This window comes from Mercenaria mercenaria, chromosome 17 (assembly GCF_021730395.1).
Source record: "Mercenaria mercenaria strain notata chromosome 17, MADL_Memer_1, whole genome shotgun sequence".
Classification (NCBI taxonomy): Eukaryota; Metazoa; Mollusca; class Bivalvia; order Venerida; family Veneridae; genus Mercenaria; species Mercenaria mercenaria.
The window spans coordinates 5353954-5367999 of record NC_069377.1 but is presented as its reverse complement, the minus strand read 5'-3'; positions in this window follow the sequence as shown (position 1 = coordinate 5367999).

The following is a 14046-nucleotide window of genomic DNA, read 5'->3' as shown; positions in this document are numbered from 1 at the left end:
TAACCAGATCTGGGGCCACACTGGTAACAAAACCATTAAAATGATTGGCTATTATTTTAGCATCAAAACAGGTTTCATTATCAATTTTTAAAATAACATTGGGAGAACATTTTGTTGTTGTTTTTTGCTATATCCCAAATCTTTTAGCTGTTGCCAAAGTTTCTTTGGATCATTTTTGTTTTCATTTATCTGGTTAGAAATGTAATCCGACTTGGCCTGTTTAATATTTGTCTGAACTAAATTTCTAAGAGAACAATACTGTGAATAGTCCACAACGAAAATGTGTTAATCGACCAACTTATGGAAAAACGAGACTGTGCTAGAACAATATCAACATATATTACATCTCACATTCCTTGCAAAACAAAATGCCTTAAAAGACTATAATTCAATTTCTTGTATGTTTTTGTATTTCAGTTTTGTTATACGTTCCGTTTCGGTTTCGACGTAATTGTGAATTAGCCCATTCTATTCTTTTAAGAAATACAGTGATGTTTGTTGCTGATATACTATACAAAAATAACTGTTGACAATTACCGAATATCTTTCTTTCGAAAGGGTTTATCCTCACGTGTCATAGGTGTTACAAGTCCAATAGTGGAAATAAATTCCGATGGTTCATTTTTAAAAGAAAAAACTGTAGAGCCAAACACATTGAAACTTTCAACATAAGCAAGCATTATAAATCCAGTCATATTCTGTACTGATAGGAGAGCTATTCTTGGGAGCGAATATTCACTATATTTTTCATATTTTAGTTCCTTTTCTCGTAAGCAATGTTAGGGATTTTCTAAAATCATAATGATCGTTTTTAGACCATAAGTTGTAAATGTAAGCCATGCCCATTCCTTTACAAAATTGTCAAAAACTGACTTCGTATCAATAGAAATACATGAAAAACTCAACCTACCCGTTTACATCGGGATTATTTTTTCCGGCGGGCTTTTTTGTCCATCGATCCACGGGATAGCCTGTTTTCCAGTGAGATAGATATGAATTGCTCGTATTTACGTACATGTTTTGTGATATTTTTGCATTACAGCTTCTTTGATACTATATCAATGTTTTGCAAGTGTTGCCAGAATTCTGTATACACTGCTGCTAATTGATATAAAGAATTTACGAAATACGGTCATGAGACCTTATGTGGGTCAACAATTTAAACATCTTGCACATTAATTATGCTGTGTAATGACATGAAATTTTCAGCTTCAAGACTTGCGTCAGGACTTTAGTGCCAATCTGTTGTTGTAAGATTAAATATACAGATATATTTTATTTTATTATATTGATGAAAAAGATATATCTATTTCTCATACAAACCTATGCGGATATCAACAGTACATGATTTTACGGTCATTGGCTATTACATTCTCAATGTCAGATTTACATTTTATATGTAAAACATATCTTTTTATACACAGGGCCATGAAAGGAACCTTAAAGAACACTGTTTTTATTTAGAACTTTACAATCTACAGGTACTTAGTTACGGTAAGCTTGTGAGACAAAATGGCGCCTTAGCAACAGAGATAACGGATCGACGGATAATGCATTATCTCATTGGCCAATACTATTGGTTTAATTGACAGGTCGGATCTATGCATTATTCTTCGTATAAAAAACGAAACAAAATTACTACCGTACGAAACCTTTGTGAAAAATTAAAAGAGAACCATTTAAATTGTTAAAGTGTCGTGTTTAGTTTTGCTATTTGCAAAATGTTACTAGATAGATGATAGAATAACACAAATGATATGAAAACCTCATAAACTTCTTGTCTTATTACAATTTGCAGACCATCTTTTTTAAAGATATTTCTTGTTAAAAGTAAAATCGTATTATAAAAATCGCGAGTAAATGCAGTGAGTTTCTTTACATACATATATTAGTGTTGACTTAATTTACCAAATCAATGTCAAAATGTGCAATATCGTTATCAAAATTCAAGAGTAAATGTCGAGAGTTTATACATAAACGGAGACTTAATTTGGCAACGTAGGGTAATTGTTGTCACATTCTTTACATTTTCCTTTTTAGTTCCTCTGTTTCTAGTTATTGTTCTTTATAATAACTCATTTTTGTTTGCAATGTTCCTAAACCAGCAGGAAGTCTTGTATTGCCCTGCAATACTTCTCTCGTTTGTACCCCTTACAAGTCACACATTGTGAGCAGTTTCATTGACAGTTTTCTAAACATGTGATTGCTTCTCGGTATATTAATATAATCTTTTTTTCTACAAAAAAATACTTATTTATATGCAAGTCTATATTAAATAAAATCTGGAAAGCAGATCCCTCGGAAGCACCGAGAACAAAGCAAACAGCGAAAATTGCAGACTCGGTTTTATTGAGTCTGTTCATGAGCAGTAATGGAAAAGTCAATGACTCAACTTGGTTTTAAGAGTTGATTTTGGAACCATGGCGGGGGCCAAGCATAAAGATTCAAACGCAGCATAAACGGTTTAAATTTACCAATGTGTTTGCCACAGGCGGTTACAGGACGGTACCCGATTGTGTTTCTTTCGTTGTTCATTTTGTCTTTGTTGTCTATAAGTTTTACTTCGTCTATATTTTGTCAGATTCCCAAGTAAGAATTACGTTCTGTTTGTCTCACTAATTGTGATATCCCCAATGAAGCAAACACTACGTGTTTTTCACCGTCTATAGTCTGTAATATCCTAACACTATCTTTCTCAAGTTAATCAAGATGATTCCTCTCAACAGTACCCTATGCTCGCTTTAGTTTGATACGGAAAACCAATAATATTTCAGATTTTGCAAACAGATTTCCCACACAGTTATTTTGTGTTTTGTGGTAGCCAGCCTTTCTGTACTTCAGTACTTTGATTACTCTACATCTTCTTCGCAGTATGAAATATCGATTAACCTATTTCTTTTCTACCATTCACTATAAATAGCAATACTCCACTGACGCTGAAACACTTAGTACATGCAAACTAAGATGCACATAATGTTAAGAAACCTTTCAAAACTAAATCAGCCCCTACAAGGGACAGTTTCAAATATATACAAACAATATGGAACTAGAGCACGAGCATTTATCGCGGTTAGTAATTAGATTTCTTCCTTTTCGTTTGTTTCAATGTTAGTATGTATTACACTTCAAAGTAGTAGTTCGCATCAGCGATAAATCATGTAATAATAATAATAACTAATACTTTTTACTAAGTGAATATACATAACGAGATGGTGCTAAAACTTTTGTAAGTTCATTTAACTAAAGGATTGACTGTTTTTTTTTTTTTTTTTTTTTGTTTTTTTTTTTCAAATCACGCCTGCATATTTGAAAATCCCTTCATATTATTGCACGAACGTTTTCATATGTAAATTTACATCTTTGTTTTTTTTCTTTCTATTCAAAATATATAGTAATGATAGATATACATAAATTGTTTTATGTTCTACATTTTAAATTATCAATTATAATTAGCACTTTAGCTGTTTTTATTTGTATTTTGCATATAGATGACAGATGCAGGCGAAGCTAGTATAGAACAAACATTGGATCCTGCTGAGGTTAATGAAAAGCACGAGAAACATTTCGTATACACGAAACAAACGCCTCACAGGCTGCACTTCAATGTTGAAGAATTAAACGAAAATCTACAGAAAGTTTATATTGAGAGACAATTGGAGCAAATGAAGAAGATTGTTGAAGAAAATGAGATCAGAAGTATCACATTTAATTGTATAAAAGAAAATATATTTAGATGCCAACTGAATATGCCATTACGGAAGCTCGGTTTCGAATCCTCATTTCAAAGATATAATGATGACAGAGGTCTGGCCATATTTTATTTGAAAGCTGAACAAGAAATAACAATGGATAACAGCAACATGGGTTCATACAATAAGCGGGCATATGCGAAACAATATTATGGACTTTTGTAAACACGAATTTGTTTTCAGCGTTCGCTAATATAAGTGAGAACTTCTTGTGCGCATGTGTTAAATGAATATTAGCTACAAATAAGAAAAGAAACTTACACTGGGTGAAATTTTGATTAAAATGTTCTAACATCAGTTTTTGAAGGAAAAGGAAAACAACTAAAAATATCCTTCATCAATGCCTACGCCTAAAACAACATTTGCCTTTGCAAAATACTGTATATAAGATATATGGTTTTTAGTCACATTATTTCAAGGTAGATCGAAATAGTCATACATTGAAATGGATCTCTGTTCTCCCGGTGACATCTGGACAACATGTAAATTTATCTAGAAATCAGACACTGTGCTTTAAAAGAACACATGGTATCAATTTTAGAAAAGTATTAACAGTATATCAGTTTTGTTATCTTAGAATTTTATAAATATTATGATACCACAAATATTCATTAAAATTCTATACATATTATGTAAAGGATCTTACATGAGTAGTTTTATGTGTGTGAAATAATTATCATTTTAACTGACGACTATAATAAACTCAATATGGAAAGACATAAATGTAAGTTTGTTTTATCACATGTTAGCTTTTTTCTGCTGAAACATCGAAATTTATTTTTATAGACAAAGTCAATTCGACAAACATCTTCTATACCTGTAAAAGTCAGAATGTTGCTAGACTAGTATAATATAAAAAAGTGACATGGAATTATTTCACACCCGCGAAGCTAAACATGTGACAAATAGAAACAGATAGATTTCGTTTGTCCAACATATTATAATGATAACGTTCTATTACTTATATAATTTTATTATGTTTTGTCTTAATAAAATGGTATTGAAAGTTGTCGTTTTTTATGCTATTTACGAATGTGTAAAACTTCTTACACAAGCTTTAATGAGTTCTTAAAAGCGTACTATCATGTAATGGCTGCACAATGTATCCATACTCCAAGCAAGACTCAACCACCTCGGTAGCCTAATGGCAGATCGCCTGATTCGAGTACGGGAGGTCGTGGGTTTTTTTCCTACCCGCGTAATACCAAAGACGTGAAAACTTATAGACTAGTAGCTTCCTCGCGTAATACCAAAGACGTGGAAAATTATAGTAGCTTACTCGCTTAACGCTCAGCATTAAAAAGATAGTTCTAGGACTAGTCAGCCAGATCCTGAGTCAATACAATGTTACCACATAAGGTATCAAATAACGTGTCTACGGCGTGGTATTCCGGTGAGGCAGCACTATGAAGTTGTGCATTATGCTCACTACTACAAGTACACCGTCGTTAATATGACTCAAAACTTGTTGAATAAAACACTTTTTAAACCCGAACATACACACACACACGCACTCATGCACCAAACATGCGAACACACACGAAAACAAGACTCACAATAGGCGACTGTATAATGTTATCACTTATGTCTAAAATTGAAAAAATTATAACGGAACAAAAACTCTGCCCTATACCACCTTACAAGCCCTAAACCTTTGGAAAAAAAACAACAGAACCTCATTTTAGCCTGTAGAGTTGATATGTCTCCAACATGCTAGTAGCTTTAACTCTTAGACAGTTAGTTAGCTTATTGATGTCTTGCTATGACTGTGTATGGTGTATGCTGTGCTCTAAGTACCAGGTAATCTACCCTAGGTTCATATACAATAAATTTAAAATGTTTTCTCATACTATGTAGAGACAACTGCATTGATACAGACCCAGTACAATCATCAACCAATATGCGGTTGTTGACAAAGGATTATAAGATATGTTGGTTACATTATTAGCTTGGCTTAGACAATAAAGCAGTTTTATATATTGCTCTGGTGCAAAGGCCTTATTATTCGATGCAGTGTCACAGATCAAAGAAGACAACACATTTTATAGTCACACAGGCTTCTTAAAAATAGTACATAAAGATTTAAATTATGCAAAACAATTCAAGAAACTAATGCTGAGCGTTTATGTAAGTTCAGTATGTCAAAGAAGTGTGGCGGGTTATACAGCTCTGCTATTTTTGCTAGCTATATCGTGTAATTTGTAGGTTTTGCGGGTGGCGGCAATTGGCAGATGCCGGGCCTTCTTCTGTTTAACTAATAAACACTTAATGAATACACGAAGTGTTGATACTCCAAGTAAACACAAATCCATCTACAATAATTGAACTCTTCACTTGCATCTACACAAGAATTGTAAAACGCAAAAATATAAACTCTTTTGAGAGATTGACAAGAGTTGTTAATATGAATATCATTGCAACGTTTTTCTTTTCTCTTGGCACAGTTTTCGAGGAGAGCATAAGTTATACATTGTGAAATGCAAAACTTATATACAGAAAAGATAATAGGATAATGGGAAATATTCACACTAAAGGACTGTTTGAATTGTATTTAAAGCAGGCATTGAATCTTATGAATTTAAAACGTACGGCTTTTACCATGAAGACAGATTGTTTTGCTATTACAACATTCAGTCAACAAAACTCTTCATCACAAACATTAAACACATTTTGACTACGGGAATATTCATATAGAGATAGTACCTAAAATATTTAATTTTGAAAAAAATAATAAAAATATTAATGCTGGTTGCTTATATATAACATAAAAGATTATTTTAAAGCATGTTGTTTAAGGTTTTCTGAAACTTCTTCCATGTAGCCGCTCTTGCATATAGTCCTACCTTTAAGTCACTTATAGATATTAAGTCATTGATAGATATTTTAATCCCCAATTATAACTGAATAATTGCGTGAAGAACTTATCTCAATGCAAAACAAGTTGTCAAATACACGAATGTTGTACATGTATGACATCAGAAAATATTTCAAATCTAATGAAATAAATTCAGATGGAATTGAGATATAATGTAAGTTATACCAAATCACACATCATATCAGAAACAAGAAAATTGCCATTACAATGAAATTACTTACCACTATGTTTTGAACCATACAGTTACTTTATTATCCTTATTAACTTGTGTCATACAGATGTTTAGATAAATATAAGGTAAGATTATTGTGTGCCATTGATTTATCTCTTATACAATATCTAATTATTATTTTCAACACACAAATAAACCTATTAGCTGTCACATGTATATATGCTGCACAAAGGGGTGTTCAAGTATTATCCGGAAAAGTGTTCTGAAATCTTTCATTCCGGTCCTATTTTGCTGAAAATTGAAAATGTAATAGATTCGAGTAAACTGAAAGTGAAATTGTAAATACCCAAGTATTTATGATACAATAACATCATGCAATCCGTGTAAATTTGTTGTACAGTTTTCCCGCCATTACCACTACATGAATTGTGGGATTTAATACAAAATTAAATGTAATTTAAATTACATGTAAACTTTGAAAGCAATTGCATTAAAGTGAATTTAATGTAAACTAAATTTCAAAATTTACTTTCAATTTACTTTGCGTTTAATTTTTCTTGAAATTTCTCAATTTCCTTTGCATTTAAGTTCTTCTTAAATATTATGACATTTTTGATTTAATTGTAATTTTAGGAAACTAAATCTGATGATTTATTTGAATTTTAATTAGTGGATCTTCATGCAAGTAAATTATGAATGCTACTGATCGAATATCACAGAATGTCTGTACAAACAGAAATTCAATTTACCAAAAGTTCATACAATCCCAAATTTAATGAAATTTTAGGACAATAAATCTAACGATTTATATGAATTTAGTAGACTTCATGCAAGTAAATTTTGAATGCCATTTACTAAATGTAATAAAATGTCTGTATAAAAAGAAATTTAATTAACCAAAATTTCATATAATCCCAAATTTAATGAAATGATAGGGAAACAAATCTGATGATTTATACGAATGTAGAGTCTTCACACAAGTAAATGTGAAGGTCCTTGAATTAAATTTTACGCAATATGTCTATATGTCAATCCGGCTAGTGCACAGTCTAAATTAATATATAAAACTGAGGTTGATTTTTCAGGCTCTTGGAGATAATATAACAGTACCCACGTAAATTAGCACCAGGTCATATAATAATTAGACATGGTGAGATATTCCTTTCAAGATTTGCAGAACAAATACCCTTGTCTAGCAGACACAAAGGTGACCGCAGTTAATTGAAGAGTTCTGTATTTAAGTTTGGCTGATTTAAATATTTAACTGCATTATGTTTCAAAGTAATCGGAAATCTTAGAAACTTTAATTTTTTGTTTTTGACTTTAAATGATATGGTATTAATATATATATTCACTTTTTCCCTTGTTTATTCGATTGATAATTATATATGTTTATTTACATTTTATTGATTATCAGTTATTTATTTGTCATATTTCCTAGTTAGTTCCCACAAGAATGCTTACATTATTTGTACACTCATTTACTCATTCATCTCGATTGATTTGTAAACGTTCATTCATGTATTCATTCCTTAGGAACATTCTTTCATTGAATCATTCAATCATTCAATCTATCAACCAACCGTTGATTTTATTATGCATTCAGTCATTCTTCTCAAGTGTCTATCTCCTTAATAAAATTTAGTATACAATTATTCGTTTAAGGAATGACATTTTTTCAGTCGATCAATCAGTCAATTAGTCAGTCTATCAATCAATCTATTCATCACACATTCATTCAGAAAATTTATTTATTTGTGTGTGAGTGAGTGAGTGAGTCAGTCCGTCCGTCCGTCCGTCCGTCCTAGTCTGGCTTCATCAGTCTTGGCTCTGATTACTAGATAATTCTTTTTTTTTAGAAAAAATAATTATGTTATATATTCTGACTTCACCAGTCTTGGCTCTGATTATCTCCAATGTTTTGAGAAGAAAAGGGCCATAATTATACAAAATTTGAATAGCCTCAGGAGTTATCTCCTGTGAACAAAACACAGGGTCTGAACACAGATTAGGTTTACAGTGATGAGTCAAACATAAAAAACTGCTCCATTCTTTGTATTCAATTCATATCTTTTTATCAGTCGCTTTTTGGACTTCTGTGATTCGTATGATTTGAAAAATCTGAGGACCGTCAACCCCTGCGTAGCAGATTAAGGGGTGCCCACCTTAGGGATAATCTGGGTCCCTGTTACATAATGTTAAGGGGGTGTTGTGGGTGTCCGACCAGAGCGAATGGTTCAGAATGCCTCACAAGGGCCACTGCCCAGTTTGAGGTTACCCCATGGGCTAATCTAATCCAGTTTACGTTGAATACAAGTTGTATAACTACTTTGTATTCAATTACTTCCCTTATCTGGGTCAAAATTTGAAGAAATCATAGCCGTCCGATACACACATTTATCATTTTAACAGATTTAATTTCAAGTAAATGTGAGATATAAAGTTTACTGGAATTTACGTTGAATGAAATTTACCTGCATTTGAAATATATTTAAAACAAGTTTACTTCAAATTTACTTGCAGTAAATTCGAATTATATTTTACACATGAAATCTAAAAATAAATAATTTAAAAGTAAATTCCACTTTCCATGCAGTGTACATTTCTGCAATTTCTACACCTTCTTACGAACAAAATAAGACTGTCCATATAATATTTTTGTATGAAACTGGCGGAAAAGACCACTGAACTATGATTTACCTATCCTTATTGTGGAGTTCTTTCATTTTTATATGAAGTTTTCCTCAGAACACTGTTCCAGTAGATTTTGTAGTATAGGTATAACGTTTTCAAAAATTTTCGATTCAAAACATAAAAAGTTTATTGCTGTTCTTGGTTCAAAATTCATTTCAAATCAATATTAATTGCAAAACATTTTAATGATATCATATTTAGGATCTGATAAAGCTTTCGTAATGCTTTCATTTGCCTTAAATGCCATCGTCTCAGAGAAACGTAATTTTGAAAGTAGGAGACAGGTAATATTTTAATCAAAACAATATAGAGAAAGAGATAAAACTTGGAAAGATGTCGTCATTTGAAGTTGTCATGGAGACGAGTACTTACTGTTTGTCCAAAGAAAATAAATTTGGAATACCAACTAAATATTTCCTTGCCTACATTATATAAAACAATCACCGTTTTGATGACATGTGAAGCAATGTGGGCACTTTTCCAGGTATGTGTTGAACGACCCTCATATTGTAGCATCCATTCACCTGCAAATCAAGGAAAAGCATGCTCAGAAAGATACGGGTAACCATGATTACAGGTAAGGTTGTTAATTATGTATGTTTCTGGCGGGACATACAAGAGCTTTTTCACGTACATTCAAAATCAAATTAACCTAGTTTTTCATGAACGGAGGTTATATCATTTACTGATCTGCTCTAACCAAGTACCAATTAATACACTTAGCGGAAATGTTGCCAATATATGTTCTTATAACAGTTTGAAGACGGATCAGAAATTCTACATTGTTACGTCTCTCACATGTTTAGGACCCCAATATAATCTCAGACATTTTTTATAAATGTTATTTTATAATAAAAATCATTTAAAGTATCTTTATAGTTTATACGTGTGTGTAAAAAACTGAATTCAGACGTCATTAGACGTCATTAGACAAAAAATATCACAAGTGTCTACGATTTATTAGAACAACTCTCGTCTATTAAAATCAACTTGTATCACATAGTTTAGATGCAACACAATGATTTTGTTTGAAAAAAAAACGATGTTTGCATGTTTATAATAAAATCATGTAACTGTTCTTGTGAAAAATTTATAAAGATATTGAGATAAGATCAGCGGTAGCTATCAATAAAACCAACTTTTCATGTTTTCAATATTTCATTCAATAATCATTAAGAGAAAATCTTGAGCAGTTAGCAGGTCATTATATTTAGCACGCTTCTTACAACTGATACGATGGAACACATCTACCGTTCTTACAATGGTTCATATCAATATTTTCTTCGTAAGGGATTTGTTCTCTCATATTATATAATAAACCTGCTTATACAAAACTGCATAACTACCATGTGTTCCTAAATGATTAATAGGTATGTCTTTTTTACATTACGCAAGCACGGTTCAGAAGTCTGGCAATAAATATGTGAACGAATTCCATCAAATGATGAAAAATGTTGAACAGACACGTAAATAGTTTGTTGTGTAAAAGTGGTGCATATTGATTAGTTGTTTGTCGTCTTGCTAATTAAGTAAAGCAATTGGATGACGTTTTATTTTGAGTAACTTTATTAACGTCGACTTCTATTGTGGTCACATTGCAGAATCCATTGAAACCTTCTGTGTTAAATGGTGTCGTCGTGAGAACGCTGATCCCAATGCATTAACGTCTTGGAAACGAAATATTTTTAACATTGTTGATTCACGAATAAAATTTTATCAAACTAATGTACACCTACTTCCACCAAAGCCCAAGTTTACTTTAAGACATTTGAAAAAGGAAATCCAAGAATTTTATTCTAAGTATGTCTTAGTTCCAGCAGACAAGGCGGCCAACAATATTATCATCATTTGACGCGTGCATTATATTAATGTTTTACAAAACGAACTAAATAGCACTAAAACTTATACATTGAGTCCTTCTGTTGAAAACAAATTGGTTACTGATCACATCACTGAAGTTTCTAATTTAAAAGTTCGTATAGACGATCAACAAATTAAACTACCGACCATGTACTGGATTCCTAAATTGCATAAACAACCATATAAAGCTCGCTTTATCGCTATTTCAAGCTCTTGTACAACTACAAATATTTCAAAACTATTAACATCATGTCTAACTGCTGTGAAAGCCCACGTGGAAATTACTGCGATAAAGTATACGAAAACTCTGGTAAACACTTATTTTGGTCGATTAAAAATTCTGGCGAAATCCTGGATAAGTTGAAAATTAATAATTACAAGGTATCTACAGTCAGTACATACGATTTTTCTACTTTGTATACCACATTACCACATAAGTTAATAAATGACAATTTAACTGCCCTAATTCAAAAGACTTTTGCCAGGTAGAATGCTACATTTATCGCTTGCAATTTTGATAAAGCTTTTTTTACTAGCAATATTATTAAACATTATACTATGTGGACCTGTGACGAAGTTTGTAAAGCCCTTTCCTTTTTATTGAACAACATTTACATCAGGTTTGGAAATGCAGTTTTTAGACAAGTTGTTGGTATTCCCATGGGAACAAATTGTGCACCCCTTGTCGCAGATTTGTTTTTATATTGTTATGAAAGAGACTTTATGTTGAGCCTTTCTCCAGATACGCAAGCAGATATTATAACTGCATTTAATAATACATCACGCTATCTGGATGATATTCTTAATATGGATAATCCGTTTTTTGGTCATTTGGTGGGTACTATTTATCCTAGGGAGCTTCAGTTAATTAAAACTAACAATTCGGATACTGATGCTTCATTTTTAGATTTACATCTCTCTATTTATGACAATATTATACATACCAAAATTTATGACAAGAGGGATGATTTTAATTTTAGTATTGTAAATTTTCCCCATTTGGATGGGGATGTACCTCAGGCTACATCTTATGGGGTATATATTTCTCAATTAATTCGGTTTGCCAGAGCGTGTAGTCATGTCAAGCATTTCAATGAACGTAATCAATATATTACAAGTAAACTTCTTCAGCAAGGCTACCGTTATTACAAATTGCGTAAATATTTTACTAAATTTTATTATCGTAATTCTGATTTAGTTTTAAAATTCAATAGTAATTTAAAGACACTTCTGCGAGAAGGTATTTCTAAACCCGTTTTTTATGGGGATATGGTTTACAAACTTCGTAAGATCTTGGGTCATGGTAATTTTCCAAATGTATTTGAAAAGATTATCAAACGTTTTATTAAAAGAGGTTACGACCCAATTGTTTTGAGACATACCGCATGTTTAGTGTTCAACCCGTTTAAAGTTCGACACTATGCTTCCCTCTTTGATTGCGTCTGACGGAAGAGGGGGAGGACTCTATGATGAGCAGTTTTTAAATCCTACCAGGACTGAATGTTTTGATATTTGTCTTCTGGCCTGTTTCGTCGGGCCCTTAAGGGTGTTTCTCTTGTTGCTCTGTCTTCTACAAAGGCATTGAGTACATACGTTTTTGGTTCTTAAGGTTTGCTTTTTATATATTTATACACGAGCATTTTTGTATTTTACATGCCATGCCTTTTTGTTTCCATTACGTGTGTAAGAGGTTCACCTGGAGGGGATTACTTTTATTTACACTGTCCCGTGTCTTTGGAACATGGTGGGGGTAAGAGTGAGGTTGAGTGCGCACCATTAACCGGTTTAAGCTCCCCAGTGGTGTTTTTGCCACTGACCGTTCCAAGGCGGTGCCCCACTGTGTTCCTTTGTTTGTTCGTTTTGTCCTTGTGTGTTGACTTTGTGTGCGCGCGTGTGTGTATGCTTATTGTTCGTCTTGTCCTTATGTGTTGGCTTTGGGTGTGTGTGTGTGTTGTTCGTTTTGTCCTGATGTGTAAGCTTTGAGTGTATGTGCGGTGCACGCGTTTGCGTGCTGGGGGGTTCGTTTTGAGGAGGCTGCGCTTTTGGTGCGTGTCACTCCCTGTTTGATATTTTTCTTTGTTTCTATTATATAATCATAGTGGGGTTGTGAACGAGGTTTTGCTTAAGCTCCAAGATGGTGTTTTGCAACTAATCGTTTAAAGGCGGTGCTATGTCGTGTTCCTTCGTCATGCTTGTCGGTGTCTGCTTGTAACTTACATGTTTGTATTTGTGTATATATACATGTGCCCAATCTGCAGGCATTTGAATATATCTATACGTAACCACGCGCTGGATTTTTGAAGATTTGTTGCAAGTGAAACTCCATCTGGCAGGCGAAATATTTATAATTTTCATACTATTAACATATCTGAGTCCTATTGCTGTTTCACAGGATTGGATAAGTTTTCTCAACATGTTGTATATCATATAAAATTGTGTTTTGAATTTGACCTGCGTTGTTGTTAAAGCATCCATATGTATTTTACGTCAGCCAGACACTAAGCCGTAGGCATCCCTTAATTTTCAATAATAGATAAATATCAGTATTAGATAAATATGAATAGTGTTTGATAGTAAATAGCTGCATTTTGCAACTCTTAATATATATGTCTATATTGAACAAAAGTAATAATGGCTTTAAATACAACTTACACAACAGAATTTATGATCAATTGTGTACGCTTGTGGGATGTGTT